Source organism: Aotus nancymaae, unplaced genomic scaffold (assembly GCF_030222135.1).
Source record: "Aotus nancymaae isolate 86718 unplaced genomic scaffold, 86718_ANA_hifiasm-v0.15.2.pri h1tg000108l, whole genome shotgun sequence".
NCBI classification, from domain to species: Eukaryota; Metazoa; Chordata; class Mammalia; order Primates; family Aotidae; genus Aotus; species Aotus nancymaae.
In genome coordinates this window covers 19,033,410-19,052,596 of record NW_026988523.1, presented here as the reverse complement: position 1 = coordinate 19,052,596, position 19,187 = coordinate 19,033,410, and positions in this window count along the sequence as shown.

Sequence of the window (19,187 nt, the reverse complement as noted above, 5' to 3'; positions counted from 1 at the left end):
TCAAGTACAGATGCTGGATTCTTTCCCATTTAGACTGCCACTTGTGCTTCTAGATTAATAGGAGCATCATTTTATACTTTAGTGGGGATTAGGGAATGGTCTGGACCTCTTAAAATGGGAGTTTTTCTGTTGGGATTTGGCAAAGCCTTGAATATAATGGGAAAAAAATCTGAGGAATGAAAAATAGATTTCACAGGAAGAACTTTCATGATGGCAGAATAGTTATTAATGTTTCTCAGATCTCATGGCTGGCAATCTATAGATACTGGTTTGACTATCATGTGGAGGACAGTGGCATGGATTCACATGAAAGCTGGCCATCTCTTTGTATTGAGGGTATACTTCTTCACCTGTTCCCTCCAAACATTGACCTATCATCTTGGGCATGTTAGCCTTTTCCGGCAATGCACTTTGTCAGATTTTCATGTCAGGTCCCCATCTGAACAACACCAACTGAATCTACCTCAGCGTGATAGTTTTCCTTTCAAAGTAGGTGCATAATGATAATGGATGAATATAAATGGATGGATGATGGACAGGTGACTAGTTGGATGGAGGCATGCATATCTGAACTATCATTTATGGGATAATCTCCTTTCACTTCTTTCTGCTATAATAGTCCTAATTCTCCATGGAGTGATGGATAATAGACTCAATGCAGAAAGAAAATCAAGGAAGGATATTTATATAAAGCTTTATTAAAACCACCATATTTTGTAGCCCTTTCTTTCTTGGTAAGTGTCTATTATTCCTTCAAGACTCAATTTAATAATTTCTCCTATGTAAAGTCCTCCCTACTCCCACCTGACTCAATCATTCTCTCCTCTATGTTAAAACCGTATTTTGTGTGTACTTATAGTTTCACATATCACACCATTATGTTTTACATGTCTCAGTAGACTGTGGGCACATCAGGGGCTGTGGCTTGTATAGCTATAGGCATTTCAGTACTCTGACTTTGTCAGGAGATACTTTGTTCCAGATGAGAACATATACTTGATACCTGAAATAATCAAAATCATGTTTTTATTTCCAAACTATTACCACCCTATCTTCTTAATCAGAGTGCACTGAGCTTAATTTTATCCGCCTTTCTGATCATTATTTACACAACTCTGTCACTGAGGTGTTTTTGAGGTCTGTTGATATTTGGAGTTATGCTTTCTTGAAATTTTTTCTACAGTTATTTTTACACTTACTTCTCTTTCACTCTGTTTTTGTCATGTGTTACAGCATTCTTTCCTTGTTGTCAATGTGCCTGTTCTTAGGACTTCTCCCATGCCAAAGTTTATCTGAATGTGCTGCTTCTGATCAACTGAAAAATCCAGACAACTAACATTAGAATTACACCTACATAAATAGACTTTGGAATGAGAACTCAAGACACTTCCTGACAAGTAAATTACATGATATTAAGACTTGCATTTTTGCTCTTCTAAGATTTGAAAAAAAAAAAAAAAAAATGTATATAATTATTCTTCAAACTCAAGTCTCTGAGTCTATTCTGCATGAGGTAAGTCCTTCAGCTGAGTGAAGCCTGGAAGTGAATAGTGTGGATCTGAATGCTGTAGTAAAAATAATAAAATTGAAAAGAGAGAAAAAAAGAAAAACCAATCAACACAAAAATTAGCCCCCAAAGCTATCACTAATAAAACTACTTAGAAAAAAATATTAAATTTTTGGGAATTTGAAGCAATAGATACAAACCTTTGAAAGCCATGCATTTTTTGACCCAAATTCGATTTGGATCTAAATAGGAACCTTTGAGGGAGAGCGAGTACGCACATGCTCTCAAATGGCAAGTACACGTGTATAATCTAGCAAACCTGCTGCTGCTTTGTTGAGAGAGGAGTTAGGGAAAAGGAACAGATGTAAAAAACGCTGAGGGCAAGTAGAAAACAAGCCTAGAAACTTAGCAGCATCTTTGCTGGAGAAAATAGCGTAATTTCTCTTTAATTCATTAAACATTATTTGAAATTATCTTTTTACATCAGAGGAGACATTTGCTTCCTGATTTGTCAAATAATTTCTATGAGACATTTAAGCTTATTAAGTTTACTTAACTCCTGTGAAACTAATTCAAATTTTAAGCAGTAAAATACTCCGATGTTTTTCTACTGATGTTCTCCAAAACAAAACGCTACTTTATCGTCTAGCAAACATATTCTGTCACCACTGTGTAATACATACACAATTTATGCCAGCATGATAAAAATTATTTATTTGCAAAGTACTTCAAAAACATTAACTATTAATTTTTTGTGCCTGATTTTGGATATACTAAATTTTCTTAATAGGAACTAATCTATGATGACATTTTTATCTAGAAATAAAAATTAAATCCTGTTTTGTAAACCTATACACATCACTGTTTCTCATTACTGCAATTAAAAATAAATCTACATATGGTCCTTTAACTGTAAATGATTCATAATTTAAGCAAATACCCAATTCTCCAGGACTAGATATTTAATCATTATAATTTTAACACTGTCATTTGTAATAAAATAGAATTCTTATAACAATCAAATATATGTATCATCAACAACTATGTCAAGAAATAATTAAGTTGTCTAAATTTTACTATGCCATCTAAAGAAATTTTTAAAAATACAGTCATCTGTTATTTTAACATCACCAATGAATAAAGTTAGCTTGCAATTACCAGTCACTAAGAGAGAAAGGAATTTCTTATGTTGTGATTATTATTTGCATATAGTATCAGCAAGTGTTATCGAAAACTTTACTATGTTATTTACTTGCCATTTTAGTTTCTGTTTTTACTGTTTCTCTTCTCTATTCTGATGTCATGATTAGAATTTGCCATCTATTTGCTTTGTTTTTTATATTTCATAAGGGATTTTGAAAATCTAGAACCTTGCTCTTCAATGTATGATTCCTAAATTAGAAGGATAAGTGTAATCTGGAAGCTGCTTAGAGATGCAGAATCTCAGGCCCGCTGAATTGAAATCTGTTCTTTAACAAGATCCCTAGGCGATTCATATGCATGTTAAAGAAACGCTATCCTAGCACACAACTCCCCTTAGCTCTAGCACATAAGTCCACATGCATATTATTGGACTCTGTAATGTAAACATTGAATACTGAGTCTGAGAACTTTTATAACTGCATTTTTCAACTAAAAGAAAAAATTATATTAAAATTATTGTGTTAACTTAAAAAGCTATGTGAAGGCCGGGCGCGGTGGCTCAAGCCTGTAATCCCAGCACTTTGGGAGGCCGAGGCGGGTGGATCACGAGGTCAAGAGATCGAGACCATCCTGGTCAACCTGGTGAAACCCCGTCTCTACTAATACAAAAAATTAGCTGGGCACGGTGGCGCGTGCCTGTAATCCCAGCTACTCAGGAGGCTGAGGCAGGAGAATTGCCTGAACCCAGGAGGCGGAGATTGCGGTGAACCGAGATCGCGCCATTGCGCTCCAGCCTGGGTATCAAGAGCGAAACTCCGTCTCAAAAAAAAAAAAAAAAAAGCAATGTGAGCAAACTTATGTTCCTTACATATTTTTACAATAAATAATACATAAGCAAACAAAATGACTTTAAAAACAGTGAGGCATCCTCTTATCCCACCTGTCACTTATAGTAGTTTTCAGACTCTTTATTCAATTAACAGTTTCAGGTGCTACGACTGTGGTAAAAGACTAATAAAGCAAAAAGGTCCACAAGGCAGTCCCTGCCCTCAGGTGGATTGTGTTCTAGTGGGAAGTATAGACCAATAGCAGATGTTAATAAGTAAAATTTATACTCACACCAGTACTGTGTTAGAGAGAATTTGGATTATTATATTAAGATTATAAAGAGAAAAAAACAATTAAAAGAAGTTGTTACGGTAATTGTTGTTTGTTATCTTCTAACTAAACTTCACTTAGAGAGATAGACCACCAAAGTGATATGGAAAAACCCCAACACCTGGTTTTCAGATGGGCCTGAACAATGTGTGTGTTTACTGTGTGCTAAGTAATGTGGACAGTAACTGGATTTTGTACTCACTACAACCTTGCAATACAGACACTATTATTACTATTAGCTTCATTTAGAAATGAAGAAACTGATGCTCAGAAAAATGAAGTAAGTTGCTTGCTCAAGAATACCCAGATTTCAAATACTACAAATGGCAGGCCCAAGATCCGTCTGATTCCATAATTGTGGTTTTTGTTTGTTTATGCTTTAAGTTCTGGGATACATGTGCAGAACATGCAGGTTTGTTACATAGGTGTACATGAGCCATGGTGGTTTGCTACACCCATCAACCCGTCATCTGCATTAGGTATTTCTTTTCATGCTATCCCTCCCCTAACTCCCCACTCCTAGACAGGACCTGGTGTATAATGTTCCTCTCCCTGTATCCATGTGTTCTCATGGTTCAACTCTCGCTTATGAGTGAGAACATGCAGTGTTTGGTTTTCTGATCCTGTGTTGTGGTTTTAATCTCCATGTTATAGAAGTAAATCATAACAAAAAGATAATACATTATTATTATTATATTACATAATACATATTATTATATAGATTTCTAATCTAATTCTGACTTGAGAGAAAAAGAATGCTACCAGAAGTGAAATCTGTGCTGTTTTCTGGATAAGAAGAGAGACTACTAAGACAAAGACAGGCATTCACACAGATGGAACATCAGACAGACAAGGTTCAAGGTCAGAAATAACTTGGACCGTGGAACTAGGGAGTGGGTAGATGAGCATCCAGGGTTGCTGGAGCTAAGAGCAACAAGTTGGGGTCTGCAGAGTGATGCAGCTGAAGATGTCAAGAGTGGAGATCTATTTTATAATGTGTTAAATATAGTGACCTTTACACATTTCATAGTAGAAAAGAACTGAAGTTCTTTGATTCTGTCTTTTGTGAAGCGATCTGTTCTTTTTTCATATGTTCAATATCTTTATTTTAAAAATTCATTGGCGACGCTGGCATGTCTCTTTTCTGCATCGTTTCTATGAATTTCATGTTCTCATTTTTTTATTTCTCTTTTGTCTCTTTCACATAAAAGGTTTCTTCAAATCGTTAGTGACAACGACAGAAGCAGTAAAAACAAAGTGACAACTCTGTATAAGGACAAGGTTTCTTGACTAATGGGCCTTACCCTCGGGCTGCTGAGTGCTTTAAAAAAAATCAATACATTGGTCCCCGTCCAGATACTGTGACTCGATTGATTTGAGGTATGATACAAGCATCAGGATACTTAAAATCTTGCCCTGGGATATTATAAAACACAGGCAAGTTTGAAGGTATTTGCTCTAAGGTGATCTTAGAGGGACCTTTGGTATTACCTGGAGCCAATTATTTTACTCAATGAAGGAATCTTTAAAATTTCCTTGGTTTCGATACTGAAGTGAAGAGTGAAGAAAGAGGCAAGGGTAACGAAATAAACTATCCACTTCCAAGGAAAGAAGAGAGGAGTAAAAGTGGATGAAGCAGGATGGAGTCTTATCTTTATGTGATAAATTTATATTACATCTTCTACTTGCTGGAGGACATTATCCTACGCAAATTAACACAGGAACACAAAACTAAATACTGCATGTTCTCACTTAAAAGTGGGAGCTTAACACTGGGTACTCATGAACGTAAAGATTGCAACAATAGACACTGGGGACTATTAGTGGAGGAAGAGAGGGGGCCAAGGGTTAAAAAACTAACTGTTGGGTACTATGCTCAGTACCTGGGTGATGGCATCATTTGTACGCCAAACCCCAGCAGCATGCAATAGACCCAAGTAACAAACCTGTACAGGCACTCCCTGAATCTAAAATAAAAGTTAATTAGATGCCCACCAACGGTGAACCGGAAAAAGGAAATGTGATAAATATACAACATGAAATACTACACAAACAGAAGAAATGAAATTGCGTCCTTTGCAGTAACATGGATATAGCTGGAGGCCATAGTATCCTAAGCGGATGGATGCAGGAGCAGAAACCGAAGTACTGTATGTTCTCACTTACAAGTGGGAGCTAAACACTGAGTCCACATGGACGTAATGATGGGGACAACAAACCCCGAGGCCTACTGGGGAGGGCAGGAGGGGATGAGGGTCAAAAAACTACCTGTCAGGTACTATGCTCTCTACCTAAGGGACAAATTATTTTGTATAACAAACTCCAGTGACACACAATCTACCCATGTAACAAACATGAAAACGTACCCCCTTGATCCTAAAAGTTGAAAAAAAGATTTTAAAAAGAGGCATGAAGAAAACTGCAAATCCGTCTGCCATGGTCATCGGACCACCTTGTCTTACACTCTGATTACCTAAAGAAAGAAGAAGGAAAAGTGAACCAGGCCTTTCCAGGAAGAACCAGACTATTATTAACCACAGAAAATACTCTTTTCTCCCAGACAAACCTATTCCAATTCATAAGTTGAGGTTCAGTTACCTTTTCTGCCTATTTCGTGTGTGTGTGTATGTGTGTGTGTGTGCGCGCGCACGCACGTGTGGTTTTGTTTTGTTTTTGGAGACAGAGTCTCACTCTGTTGCCCAGGCTGGAGTGCAGGCCTTGGGCTCCCAAAGTGCTGGGATTACAGGTGTGAGCCACCGCGCCTGGCCTTTTCCTGCCTATTTCTATCAAACTATATGTCATACTCTCTTAATCATTATCTTATCTGTCTACTTCCACTAGACTCTGATTTCTTAGTGGAGAAGGATCAAATATTAGTCAGCAACACCTATTACAGCCTGTCAAAGAGAAAGAATTTAATGAGGTTTGTTGACTGATTAACTGACTGACGGATGTACTGTATTAATGAAGTGTAGCAGAAATGACAAACATGGCCTCGAGGTTTGTAAAATATCTTTGGAAGGGACATTTCATCATTTAAAAAAAGATAAAAAGAGAAGATCCCTTATGACAATTCTTGGTTAGCAATGTTCCATTTCTCTAAATCTTCTTGGGTGACATAGGTTATTATAAGACTTTTGAAGAATTACTAGAAGGTTTTCAAATTCTGCAAGGTTACTGGCAAATGTAGAATTTAAGAGACCACCTGTCTACTCTTGTGAATCCTGGGACATCCTCCCAAGTTACTCCTGTCTGAGTTGTCCTAAGATGCTTAGTGAAGTATTGGCTCCTGGTGTTCTGTTCCCCCTTTAAAGGTTATGCCTCAGTACCCTGCGAAGATCCCGTTAAAATACCAATGTCAGGGCTCTTGCTCATGGTAACAAAGGGATAGCCTTAGATGGAAAATTCAGTGTTTTTGTACTTCAAACTTCTGATGTTTTCATCATTCTAAAAGAAAGAAAAAAATACCTGGCCGGGCGCGGTGGCTCACGCCTGTAATCCCAGCACTTTGGGAGGCCGAGGCGGGTGGATCACGAGGTCAAGAGATCAAGACCATCCTGGTCAACATGGTGAAACCCTGTCTCTACTAAAAATACAAAAATTAGCTGGGCATGGTGGCGCATGCCTGTAATCCCAGCTACTCAGGAGGCTGAGGCAGAAGAATTGCCTGAACCCAGGAGGCGGAGGTTGCGGTGAGCCGAGATCGTGCCATTGCACTCCAGCCTGGGTAACGAGCGAAACTCTGTCTCAAAAAAAAAAAAAATACCTTAGGGTTGCCTGCCAGAGTAAATCTCCATGTTTATTTTCTCTAATTAATAAAATACTTTTCCAATTGAACATAATAAAATAAAGCTGTTGCTTTTAATAGCAAGTCTCACCTCCACCCGCTAATAGGTCTAGTGACTCAAGTGCAACACACTTGTGATTTTACCTTTCTAGGCAGTAAAACTTCAGGTTTCTGCCAGTGGAAAAGACAGAATCGGCTGACCATGCGAAGCTAGGGAGGGGATCTGGAAATTTAAAGACATATCATGCACCCCAGTTCCAGCCTCAACTTGTACGCCTGCTTCTGCAGGTAACTGGTCACTCAAATTTAAGAGTCTTCCGGAGTTTTCTGCTTCAGCAAGCGGAAACTTGCTTTTTTCCAATTTCTGCCTTATCCCTAGCAACATAAGGTTAGATTTCTCAGTCTCTTGACTCTGTCAGCACGCATCATCTGCCTTTCAGTTTTTAGAAGGTTGACTTCTTTGGTTAACTCATCTCTCTTTGTCCTTATTTTGCCTTGATGTGTTTGTGCCTTTTTGTTTCTTTATTTTGAATGTTTGCAAAAGGAAATCTGGATAAATGCTTAATTATAAATCTCACTTTTATTGGTTCTAAATTCAACCAGGGATGACTGATGATACATATGAAACTGGAAGCCACACACTAGCATCAAAATATAAAATCCTCTTGAGAAATATTGTTGATAGTTCATCTACATTCAAACTCTAGGAAAAGATTTTTAGGAACTGAAGTTCCACAGCTATCAGCACATGTAGTCACTGTGATGCCCTGGACTACTGGATCTTCCAGTTTGACTATTTGCATACCATTTTATGAATTGTTTACTAAAGATATTCTTTTATATGCTGGCCTCAGGTATGGCAGCTGGATGTGTGTTAACCACTATGCCAGGCATTTTACAGATAAATTGCTTAATAATCTTAATAGGTAGGAGATATTTCTCCAGCTTGGAGTCGAGAAAACTGAGGTACTGAGAGTACAAACAAGTTGCCAAAGCTCACAAAGTTAAGCTGGATGTCGAATCCATGGGCTCTGTTTGTTTGTTTGTTTGTTTTGTGATTTCCAAGCTTGTGTCTGTAGCACAATGTGACCTCAACTCGTCAGTCGGGAATGACACTCTCAATTTGACATACTTGTGTTTACCCCATCCACAAAGTCACACAGCAAATGAAGAATGTTTCCATAGCATGGAAATCAGTTTGTGGAAATTAGGATCATGCATTATTTGCAGGTCCATTTGTTCCTCAGCTGATTTTTAATGACCCTGGCATACCGACCAGAGCTGCTTAAATGTAACAGCCCCATAGAAACAAACTGTATCTAACCCAAATTCCTTCTTCTGCAATTTAAACTTATTTCTTCTTCATTTATTCTCAGGAGAGAAGGGAAATATCTGATAATCTTCTTTCTTTTAATAAGCTACCACACTTTAGGAAAATTGTAATTTACAATGTCTCTTGCATAGTAGGAAAAAAAATTCTCACTATACTCAGCATTGACCAGCCTTTTATTATGCATGTATTCATTTTTTATTGGATTTATACAGTATCTTTTCCCTAAAGAGCTCAAAGTTCTATGTGAGAACTTTTAAGAAGCAAACATAATTTCAACATAACGAGCCTGACTCTGTCTCCTACGAAAAGAGAGCAGAATATCATAAACTTAGCCAGAAGAGGGCTACTAATCTCAAATAAGCCAAGCCCAATTTATGAATGCAGAGTGTCCAAGGAGGGGCATTGTTCCCGGGAATAGGAGCAAGACTAGGAGCAGAGTGAGAGGAGAGCATTTTCACTGACAGCCATCCTGTCAAAGAGAAGCACCACCTTTTCTTTCAAATGAAGCTGATCTCTCAGTGTGTGCAGGAAACTGTATGGATGAGGAGATGCTATGGGGGAAGAAAGGGGTCTGGATGGGAGCGGGAAGGCTATAGCAGCAATTATGTAAAAAGCGCAGTTCTTTCTTAAGACAATTAACAGGCAAAAGAGAGAAAGTGAAAGTTGAATGAAGTCAGTGACCTCTGAGGGTGAACTAGGAAGCAGGGGATGATGGTAGCTTCTGGCCTTTTACTTAATCTTGTCATTTTCCATTATTTAAATGCAATCATCAATGGACAATGGGAGAAATTATCTTAGAGTAGTTCTCCAGAATACATATTTCTTTACATAGCCCTATGTCAAACACACTAGAGTGATAAACAAATTAACTGAATCATATGCTTAGGTTACAGTTTCATAACTTAAGAAAAACATCCACTTGCGAATAATTTCATGATTAGTGTGTGTATAATCTAACTAAGAGCTTGGGCAGCCCAGATACAAAAGCTTGAATTTTTCTCCATGTTTCTTTTTTAATTCTCCAAGGAATTAGAACCTGTGTCATGGGATGGATATACTCTAAGTAAAGAGAAGACTTCAGCAGATTCAAGATTTTAGGCCCTTTGTTTCTGCCCCAGTTTGCATCTGATGCAACCCAACACTGGTTTCTGAAGTTTCTGGATTAAGGAGAAGAGCACCTAGTCAAATTGCCAAATCAAGAGATACTGTTAGAAAAACAAACAAACAAAAAGTTCTATTAAGCTGATATGATTCCTGAACAAGAAAGTCTTGTTTAAAAAATCCCAGGAGTGTGCTAACAGTGTTGAAAGGAATATTTTGAAAAGTTCCTGGGAATTTAGTTATGGGTTGAGAACCCCAAGTAAATTCTTGAGTAATAAAAACATCACAAAATATCCTTCTAGGAAGAGTGGGTTTTCTCATAGGAAGACAAAGCTTTTGACTTGAATGTTGTTTCTCAGAATTACAGAAAAAGCAGAGAATTTCCTTTTCCACTCTTATCCTAATAGCATTTAACTTTCCCACAAATAAAGGTTAAACTAGTATCTTTAGAATATCAATTTGACAGAATACAAAATTATTAACCTTCCTAAGAAGACCAAATTATTTGTATAACCGGAGCAGCTAAGTATCTCAATATGGCTTTGTTCTTGAATATGTATTTGTATGTATGTACATGTGTGTACATATATATACAATATGTAATATATATTAACCTAATTGACCAAATAGAGGATAAGAAATTAATCTCTGGAGTCATAAAAACCTGGTTTTGGGCCGGGCGCGGTGGCTCAAGCCTGTAATCCCAGCACTTTGGGAGGCCGAGGCGGGTGGATCACGAGGTCGAGAGATCGAGACCATCCTGGTCAACATTGTGAAACCCCGTCTCTATTAATACAAAAAAATTAGCTGGGCACGGTGGCGCGTGCCTGTAATCCCAGCTACTCAGGAGGCTGAGGCAGGAGAATTGCCTGAACCCAGGAGGCGGAGGTTGCGGTGAGCCGAGATCGCGCCATTGCACTCCAGCCTGGGTAACAAGAGCGAGACTCCGTCTCAAAAAAAAAAAAAAAAAAAAAAAACCTGGTTTTGCTTCAGGCCTTGCCAATTAATCATTGGATGACTTTAGAAAGTTACCCAAATTGTTTAAGCCTTAGTCTTAGCATTAGAAAAACTGGACTAGCAGGAATACCTGCTTTGTAAAAACTTGTGATAATCAAATGAGACAATGCGTATGTCAGTTGATATGATGCATGATTATCTAGTAAGCTCTCAATATACATTAGCTTTTATCAATCAGTGTCATTATTATATTATTATAGAGTCAAACTTTTATCTCCCAGCCAACATAAACACCCTTGACTTCTTATCATTACAACCCCTGCACCTAAATTTGCTTCTATTTTAAGTGCTTTATTTTCCTTTTTAACACTGTTAATATTTTATTTGTATAATATTTTATTTTGATAATAATTACACTTTATTTATATTCACTTATCATATGACTCCCATACTGGACTATAAGTACCTGGTGAAAAAGTCTGTATTGCTTACCCCTATGTCACCATCATCACCAGCCAAGGAACATTGTAGATGCTAAAAAGAGTCTGCTGGGCCGGGCGCGGTGGCTCACGCCTGTAATCCCAGCACTTTGGGAGGCCGAGGCGGGTGGATCACGAGGTCAAGACATCGAGACCATCCTGGTCAACATGGTGAAACCCCGTCTCTCCTAAAAATACAAAAAAATTAGCTGGGCATGGTGGCGTGTGCCTGTAATCCCAGCTACTCAGGAGGCTGAGGCAGGAGAATTGCCTGAACCCAGGAGGCGGAGGTTGCAGTGAGCCGAGATCACGCCATTGCACTCCAGTCTGGGTAACAAGAGCGAAACTCTGTCTCAAAAAAAAAAAAAAAAAAAAGAGTCTGCTAAAGAGTGACATAGGCTTGGCATATAGTGCACAATACACAATCTTTAAGTTGATACATAAAAATATAAACAAATATGTGCAACCCAAGCATAGGTGGATACAACTCTGTATGTGTGAGTGACCTTTCTTCTGTTGGGCCATTTCCTATACAGCAGGGAACAGAGTGAGTGACAGCTGCTTTATTACTGATTGAAAACCAGTTAATGAATTATGACTACTTAGCATAACAGAGAGGTGAGTAAATTTGAAGAGGGCCAGGTTGATCAGCAGAGTGATTGAAATGCTAGAAAATGGGATTTAGAATGAGAGGCTAAGGGAATTGGGGTTATTTAGCCTGAAGAAGAGGATGGGAGGATGTTATGCAGCAGGCAAAAGCCAGCTGTTCTTCATTTTTAAAGACTAATCCACGTAATAAAACGCAGGAGGTGACATGTTAAAGTAGATTCACCAAGAGACTCAAGTGTTTTAACATAGATTTGTGTTATGACTTTGGGGCACTTTCAAATTTAAATTGTACTTGAAAAAAAACTCACTGGAAATAGCCATAATTAGGTATTTGGGAATACGTATATGGTTTAAATTAAATCTAATATTATTCAAAATAGAAATATACAAAACAACCTGACTACTTCAATTGTCTGTATAGCCTTCACTTACGAAGTTTGTTGTGCGCTCGTTTCCAAGATAATTATTTAAATTCAGTAAGATTTTGATTCGGATATGATTTGTCACATGCCTCAGGAAATAAACTAATCTAGAACTTTATGTATAAAAGAAATATGCAGAATAATTAATAGCATAAAGTTGGAAATAATCTTGATTTGATAATGAAAATACTAGGATTTGATGATTTGGAATAATCATTTTAACTTTCATTTCATGTAATTACTTTACAAAACATGTCACTTGTATTACATTATGAATACATTAAAACAAATCGCAACTTCAAGATGCATCATTTGATGAATTTTTCAGTAAAGAATTATTTTGCAATGTAAAATCATCTTTATAGAGATAATTCTGAAGTTATATATTTAAAGAATTTTGGGCAAGTTAAACATACCTATACAAAAATATATGTTCTAATTTTACTTGAAGGATGTTTGCTCTAGTAATTTTCTGCACAGAACTTTTCTTACTGATGACCTAGAGTTTGTCTGTAGAATAAAAATTACAATTTTGTTAGATCCTTTCTAAAAATAATTATTTCCATATACTGAGTACTTACTGGGTATAAACACTATAAATGTATTATTTCTATTTCTCACAACAGTCCTTAAAGTAAGCACTATTATTTTCCAGATATAGAAACCAGTCCAAGACGACACCACTAGTGGGTGGCATTATTGGCATTCTGTTCAACGATGTAGGACTCTAGGACATAGGTCTACCCTTTCAAATGTGTTTATGAAAAGTAATTAGCTACACACAGGATGGACAATGAGAAAATTAAAATAATATATTCTGTAAACTGAGATTCAAATTTTAAACAAAATATTTAGAGCTGGTATTATAGCATAGTGGTTAAGACAGTGAGCTTTGGAATTAGATAGCTTAGATTCAAATATTGTCTCTAACTGTTACTACCGTAACCAACCTCTATGAGGTCATCACTAGCTTCACTTTTCTCCTCTATGACATGGATTTGATAAGAATAATACTTCCTACAACTATTGTAAGGATAAAGTAAAATCCTGAATGTAAAATATTTATCATAGTGCCTGGTATAGAGTAGATGCTCAATAATTGTTGGTGGAGATGCTAAGTGACACATCTTATGCAGACATAGAAGGCCCAATCTTCATGATTACCTAGCAAAACAATGAAATTCTGAGTTTCATAGCCAATGTCATACTGAATGGACAAAAGCTGGAAGCATTTCCTTTGAAAACTGGCACAAGACAAAGATGCCCTCTCTCACCACTCCCATTCAACATAGTATTAGGAGTTCTGGCCAAAGCAATCGGGCAAGAGAAAGAAATAAAGGGTATTCAAATAGGAAAAGAGGAAGTCAAATTGTCTGTTTGCAGATGACAAGACTGTATATTTAGAAAACCCCATTGTCTCAGACCAAAAACTCCTTAAGCTGATAAATAACTTCAACAAAGTCTCAGTATACAAAATCAATATGCAAAAATCACATTCCTATACACCAATAATAAACAAGCAGAGAGCCAAATCATGAGTGAACTCCCATTCACAATTGCTACAAAGAAAATAAAATACAACTTACAAGGCACGTGAAGGACCTCTTCAAGGAGAACTACAAACTACTGCTCAAGGAAATAAGAGAGGACACGAACAAATGGAAAAACATTCCATGCTCATGGATAAGAAGAATCAGTATCGTGAAAATAGCCATACTGCCCAAAGTAATTTACAGATTCAATGCTATTCCCATCAAGCTACCCCTTTCTTTGCAGAGCTAGAAAGAAACTACTTTAAATTTCATATGGACCCAAAAAGAGCCCATATAGACAAGACAATCCTAAGCAAAAAGAACAAAGCTGGAGGCATCACACAACCTGACTTCAAACTATACTACAAGGCTACAGTAATCAAAACAGCATGGTACTGATACCAAAACAGATCTACAGGCCAATGGAACAGAGCAGAGGCCTCAGAAATAACACCACACATCTATAACCATCTGATCTTTGACAAACCTGACAAAAATAAGCAATGGGGAAAGAATTCCTTATTTAATAAATAGTTCTGGGAAAACTGGCTAGCCATATGCGGAAACAGAAACTGGACCCCTTACTTACACCTTATACAAAAGTTAACTCAAGTTGGAGTAAAGATTTTTTTTTTTTTTTTTTTTGAGACGGAGTTTCGCTCTTGTTACCCAGGCTGGAGTGCAATGGCACGATCTCGGCTCACTGCAACCTCCGCCTCCTGGGTTCAGGCAATTCTCCTGCCTCAGCCTCCTGAGTAGCTGGGATTACAGGCACGCACCACCGTGCCCAGCTAATTTTTTGTATTAGTAGAGACGGGGTTTCACCATGTTGACCAGGATGGTCTCGATCTCTTGACCTCGTGATCCACCCGCCTCGGCCTCCCAAAGTGGAGTAAAGATTTAAATGTAAAACGTAAAGCCATAAAATCCCTAGAAGAAAACCTAGGAAATATCATTCAGGACATAAGCATGGGCAAAGATTTCATGACTAAAACACCAAAAGCAAAGGCAACAAACAAAAGCTAAAATTGACATATGGGATCTAATTAAACTAAAGAGCTTCTGCTCAGCAAAAGGAAACTATCATCAGAGTGAACAGGCAACCTACAAAATGGGAGAATATATTTGCAATCTATTTTTCTGACAAAGTTCTAATATTTACAAGGAATATCTACAAGAAACTTAAACAAATTTACAAGAAAAAAATAAACAACCCAATCAAAAAGTGGGCGAAGGATATGAACAGATGCTTCTCAAAAGAAGACATTTATGCAGCCAACAAACATGATAAAAAGCTCATCATCACTAGTTATTAAAGAAATGTAAATCAAAACTACAAGAGATATCATCTCACACCAGTTAGAATGGCGATCATTAAAAAGTCAGGAAACAACAGATGCTGGAGAGAGGATGTGGAGAAATAGGAACGCTTTTACACTGTTGCAGGAGTGTAAATTAGTTCAACCTTTGTGGAAGACAATGTGGTGATTCCTCAAGGATCTAAAACCAGAAATACCATTTGACCCAGCAATCCCATTACTGGGTATATACCCAAAAGATTATAAATCCTTCTACTATAAAGACATATGCATATGTATGTTTACTGCAGCACTATTTACAATAGCAAAGACTTGGCAGCAACCCAAATGCCCATCAATGATAGAATGGATAAAGAAAATGTGGCATATATACATCATGGTATACTATGCAGCCATAAAAAAGAATGAGTTCATGTCCTTTGTAGGGACATGGATGAAGCTGGAAACCATCATCCTCAGTAAACACAGGAACAGAAAACCAAACACCACGTGTTCTCACTCATAAGTGAGAGTTGAACAATCAGAACACATGGACATAGGAAGGTGGACATCACAAATCAGGGCCTGTTGGGGGCTCGGGGGAAAGGGGAGGGAGAGCATTAGGACAAATACCTAATGCATGTGGAGCTTAAAACCTAGACGACAGGTTGATAGAAGCAGCAAACCACCATGGCACATTATACCTAGTGACAAACCTGCATATTCAGCACATGTATCCAAGAACTTAAAGTAAAATAAAAAGAAATAAAAAAGAGATTCTGAGTTTCAAACTATCATGTAAAATGTGCCTTTGATGTATCATTTTACTATTTCTTTTTTTGTCTTTCTGACACTTTCATTCCAGCATTGCTATTGTAATGGAAGATAGTAAAATGGTTGCAGAATCTTACCCTTATTTACAGGTCTTAATTTGGCATGTTAACCCTCTTGTGATAGGCTACTGTTCAATAACACATTTCCAGGAGCATATCTTTTAAATTAAGTTGTTTACATTTCAAATGCAATATGGTAAAATGCAAGTATCTTGCCATGATTCCACAGCCCCAGGTTTCATACCTTCAGATTCATGAAAACAATGCTGTTTTTTTTCTCTTTACATCTCCCTAAATAATTCTAACAGATACATGAGCACCATCTTTTGGCAAATATAAATCATGGGTTTACATTTTTGTAATGGTTATCTTTCAACTATTATCTTGAATGTGGTTCTTCTAAAATTGACTCAAATGCAGATAAAATTGAAACAGATACATTGTCAATTTTTTTAAAGTGACTTTACCCTTGAATGAGTGATCGGAGCAACTTATTTATCTCTTTCCACAAGCACTGTAAAACTAAACAGCAGAGATATAATTTTAAAATATGTTTTGTGGAACCAGGGTCGTCTTACCATTTTGCTCATGGTATTAACCCATCCAAAAATGCCAGACTCATGTAAGAGCACTAACTCCCTAAAAACTGTTAGGTGTGCTTGAAACTATTGCAAAATGACTCAAGATCCTTCCAATATTGGCAGAGGATGCCCCACTAATGACTGATGCCCTCCACCCTGAATCATGCAGCTCCAAGGCTGAATCCAACCTTCTGTCTTTCTCCACGTTGCACGCCACTACCAAGCTTTCTGTTGGCCTTTTTAACAGTGACTGAGACCATGAAGCCTTTGCTATTTACTACATTCCTGATGGTTTTTCATCATTAAAAATTCAATATGCCAAAATTTTTAAATCCTGAATTTATATATATTCAACTTCTCAGAAGACTGAGTTGCATCAATTTAGTAAAGTCGTTTTTTGTCTCTGGAGAGGCAATAAAATGAGAAAGAAAAACTTGTCATATTCTTATTTATGAATGTATTTACATGCAATAAAATATAATGAAGACAATTTGTTCACTGGAAACAAGAACTTTACAATTATTATTTTTAAATGTTAAAAAAGTATAGATACAAAATGTGAACCACAATTCCTAGAAATAAAAGATTTTCCCATATCTTGAAATGTATGTGTTAATTTTATTGGTAAGGGGAGGTGTGTCAGAAGCTAAATATCATGCTCTTTCTTTTCTTTTTAATTTTTGTCTTATTATAATATGAAAAAAACTTATGAAAAATTTATCAGGGAATTAAGACATAGTTAAATGTATTATTCTTAAGAGTTTGTACTTTAAGAATACAGTGTAATGACTTCTTAATGGAGTAGTATAAACTCAAATAAATTACCAACCCAAAAACAATTCAGCAGGGTATGTTTATAAGTAATATAACACTGAGTAGAAGACAGCTGATGTGATTTTGTCTTAGGTAAGGTTTTGTCTTACTCTAACACCACCATAAGGTGGAGATTTGTGAGCAACAAGTTTACTGAGGAGCACTCTTGGGACCAAAATCTGAGAGTAAAGGGGGGAAGCAAGATGAGGCAGAGGAAGAGATTGAACTGTGTACAATCTGACAGAGGTGCAAACCAGTCCCTTGGGGAGCTGTGGGGAAGCAATGGCTCCTCTGAGATGTTCCAATTTAGGCAAGGAAACTGGGTCTTTGTACAGCCTTGTTGAATAATCCTCAGACATAGGCTGCCTTCAGAGAAAAAACATAATTTTGTGCAAAACAGCTCATCTTGACCAAGTGCAGTTCCCACCATCTATCAGCAGCCAATACTCCCAGCATCCGATGAATGCATGTTTCTAACTTGAGGGGGAAATCTAGGCGGTATGCTTCAATATTTATTGCAGTGCTATATAGTAAGATAAGGGAGGAATTTTTTTTTTATTTTTAGTCTTAATTTTAGCCTTCCTCACTAACCTGACACACACAATCCATCCTTTAAACTCCAATACCATATAACACAGAAAGTTTTAGACTTTAACAATAAAGTCTAAGATGAATCCTACACAAAAAGACTCTTAGCTCACAGTAACTTACCAATGACCATTTGTTGAACATAACAATCAGTAGAGCTCTTTGTTAGACAATACAGTTTTAATGAAATAATAAATTCCCATGGTACTATTTTCAGTGTCATTCTTTTAGTATCATGGTTCCAGAACTATGTGTCAAGGAACTCCAGGGCACTGCAGTAAACTCTTTGGAGAATCATGAGATGCTTTTAAATTGCTAAGAAAAGAGAGCAATATCAGGCAGCATATGAACTACGACCTCAAGGGATTTCACAGTTTTAACACTGGTTTATAGTATTTTTTGTTTGTTTGTTTGTTTGTTGATGACAGAGTATCTTTGTAGAGCTGGGTTTTCTGTGGTTTCTGGATGAAAAGCTGTTACCACGCAAAAATCACTGTGGAATGAGAAATGAGGGTGGGAAAGCCCAATCCAATGCTAAACTTTGAGAAATTCTGTTACACTCAGTTTATCCCATTCAGTGTAACAATTTATCCCATTGATAAGTAAGGATGATTATTTAAGAAGGAAACATAAAGTATTTTTTTTAACATAAGTATATTTCTTTTTAAATAGCAACTGGGTTGTTAGTACATTAATATGTATGAGCACCTATGGACCTGAGTCACTAAAGGTGTTATGAACCAAGAAAGTCTGGAAACCTCTGTTTTAGCATTTGATCACAGAGGGGAAGAGGGTGTTCCAAACAGAAGAAGCTGCATGTGCAGTGGCCCTGCACTGAGAAAGTACCTGGCGTGCTTAAAAGACAGTGTGTTTGTCCTATACAAGACAACAGTACTAGTAGCATTTGTGAACTGGAACTGTTGAGTGCTAGTATCCACGTGATGGATTGGCCCAAGATGATACGGCAGAGCTAGAGCAGGGCAACTCCGAAGCACACGACAGACCCAGCTATCGATTTTAGATTATACCCTGAAGGCAATAACGGG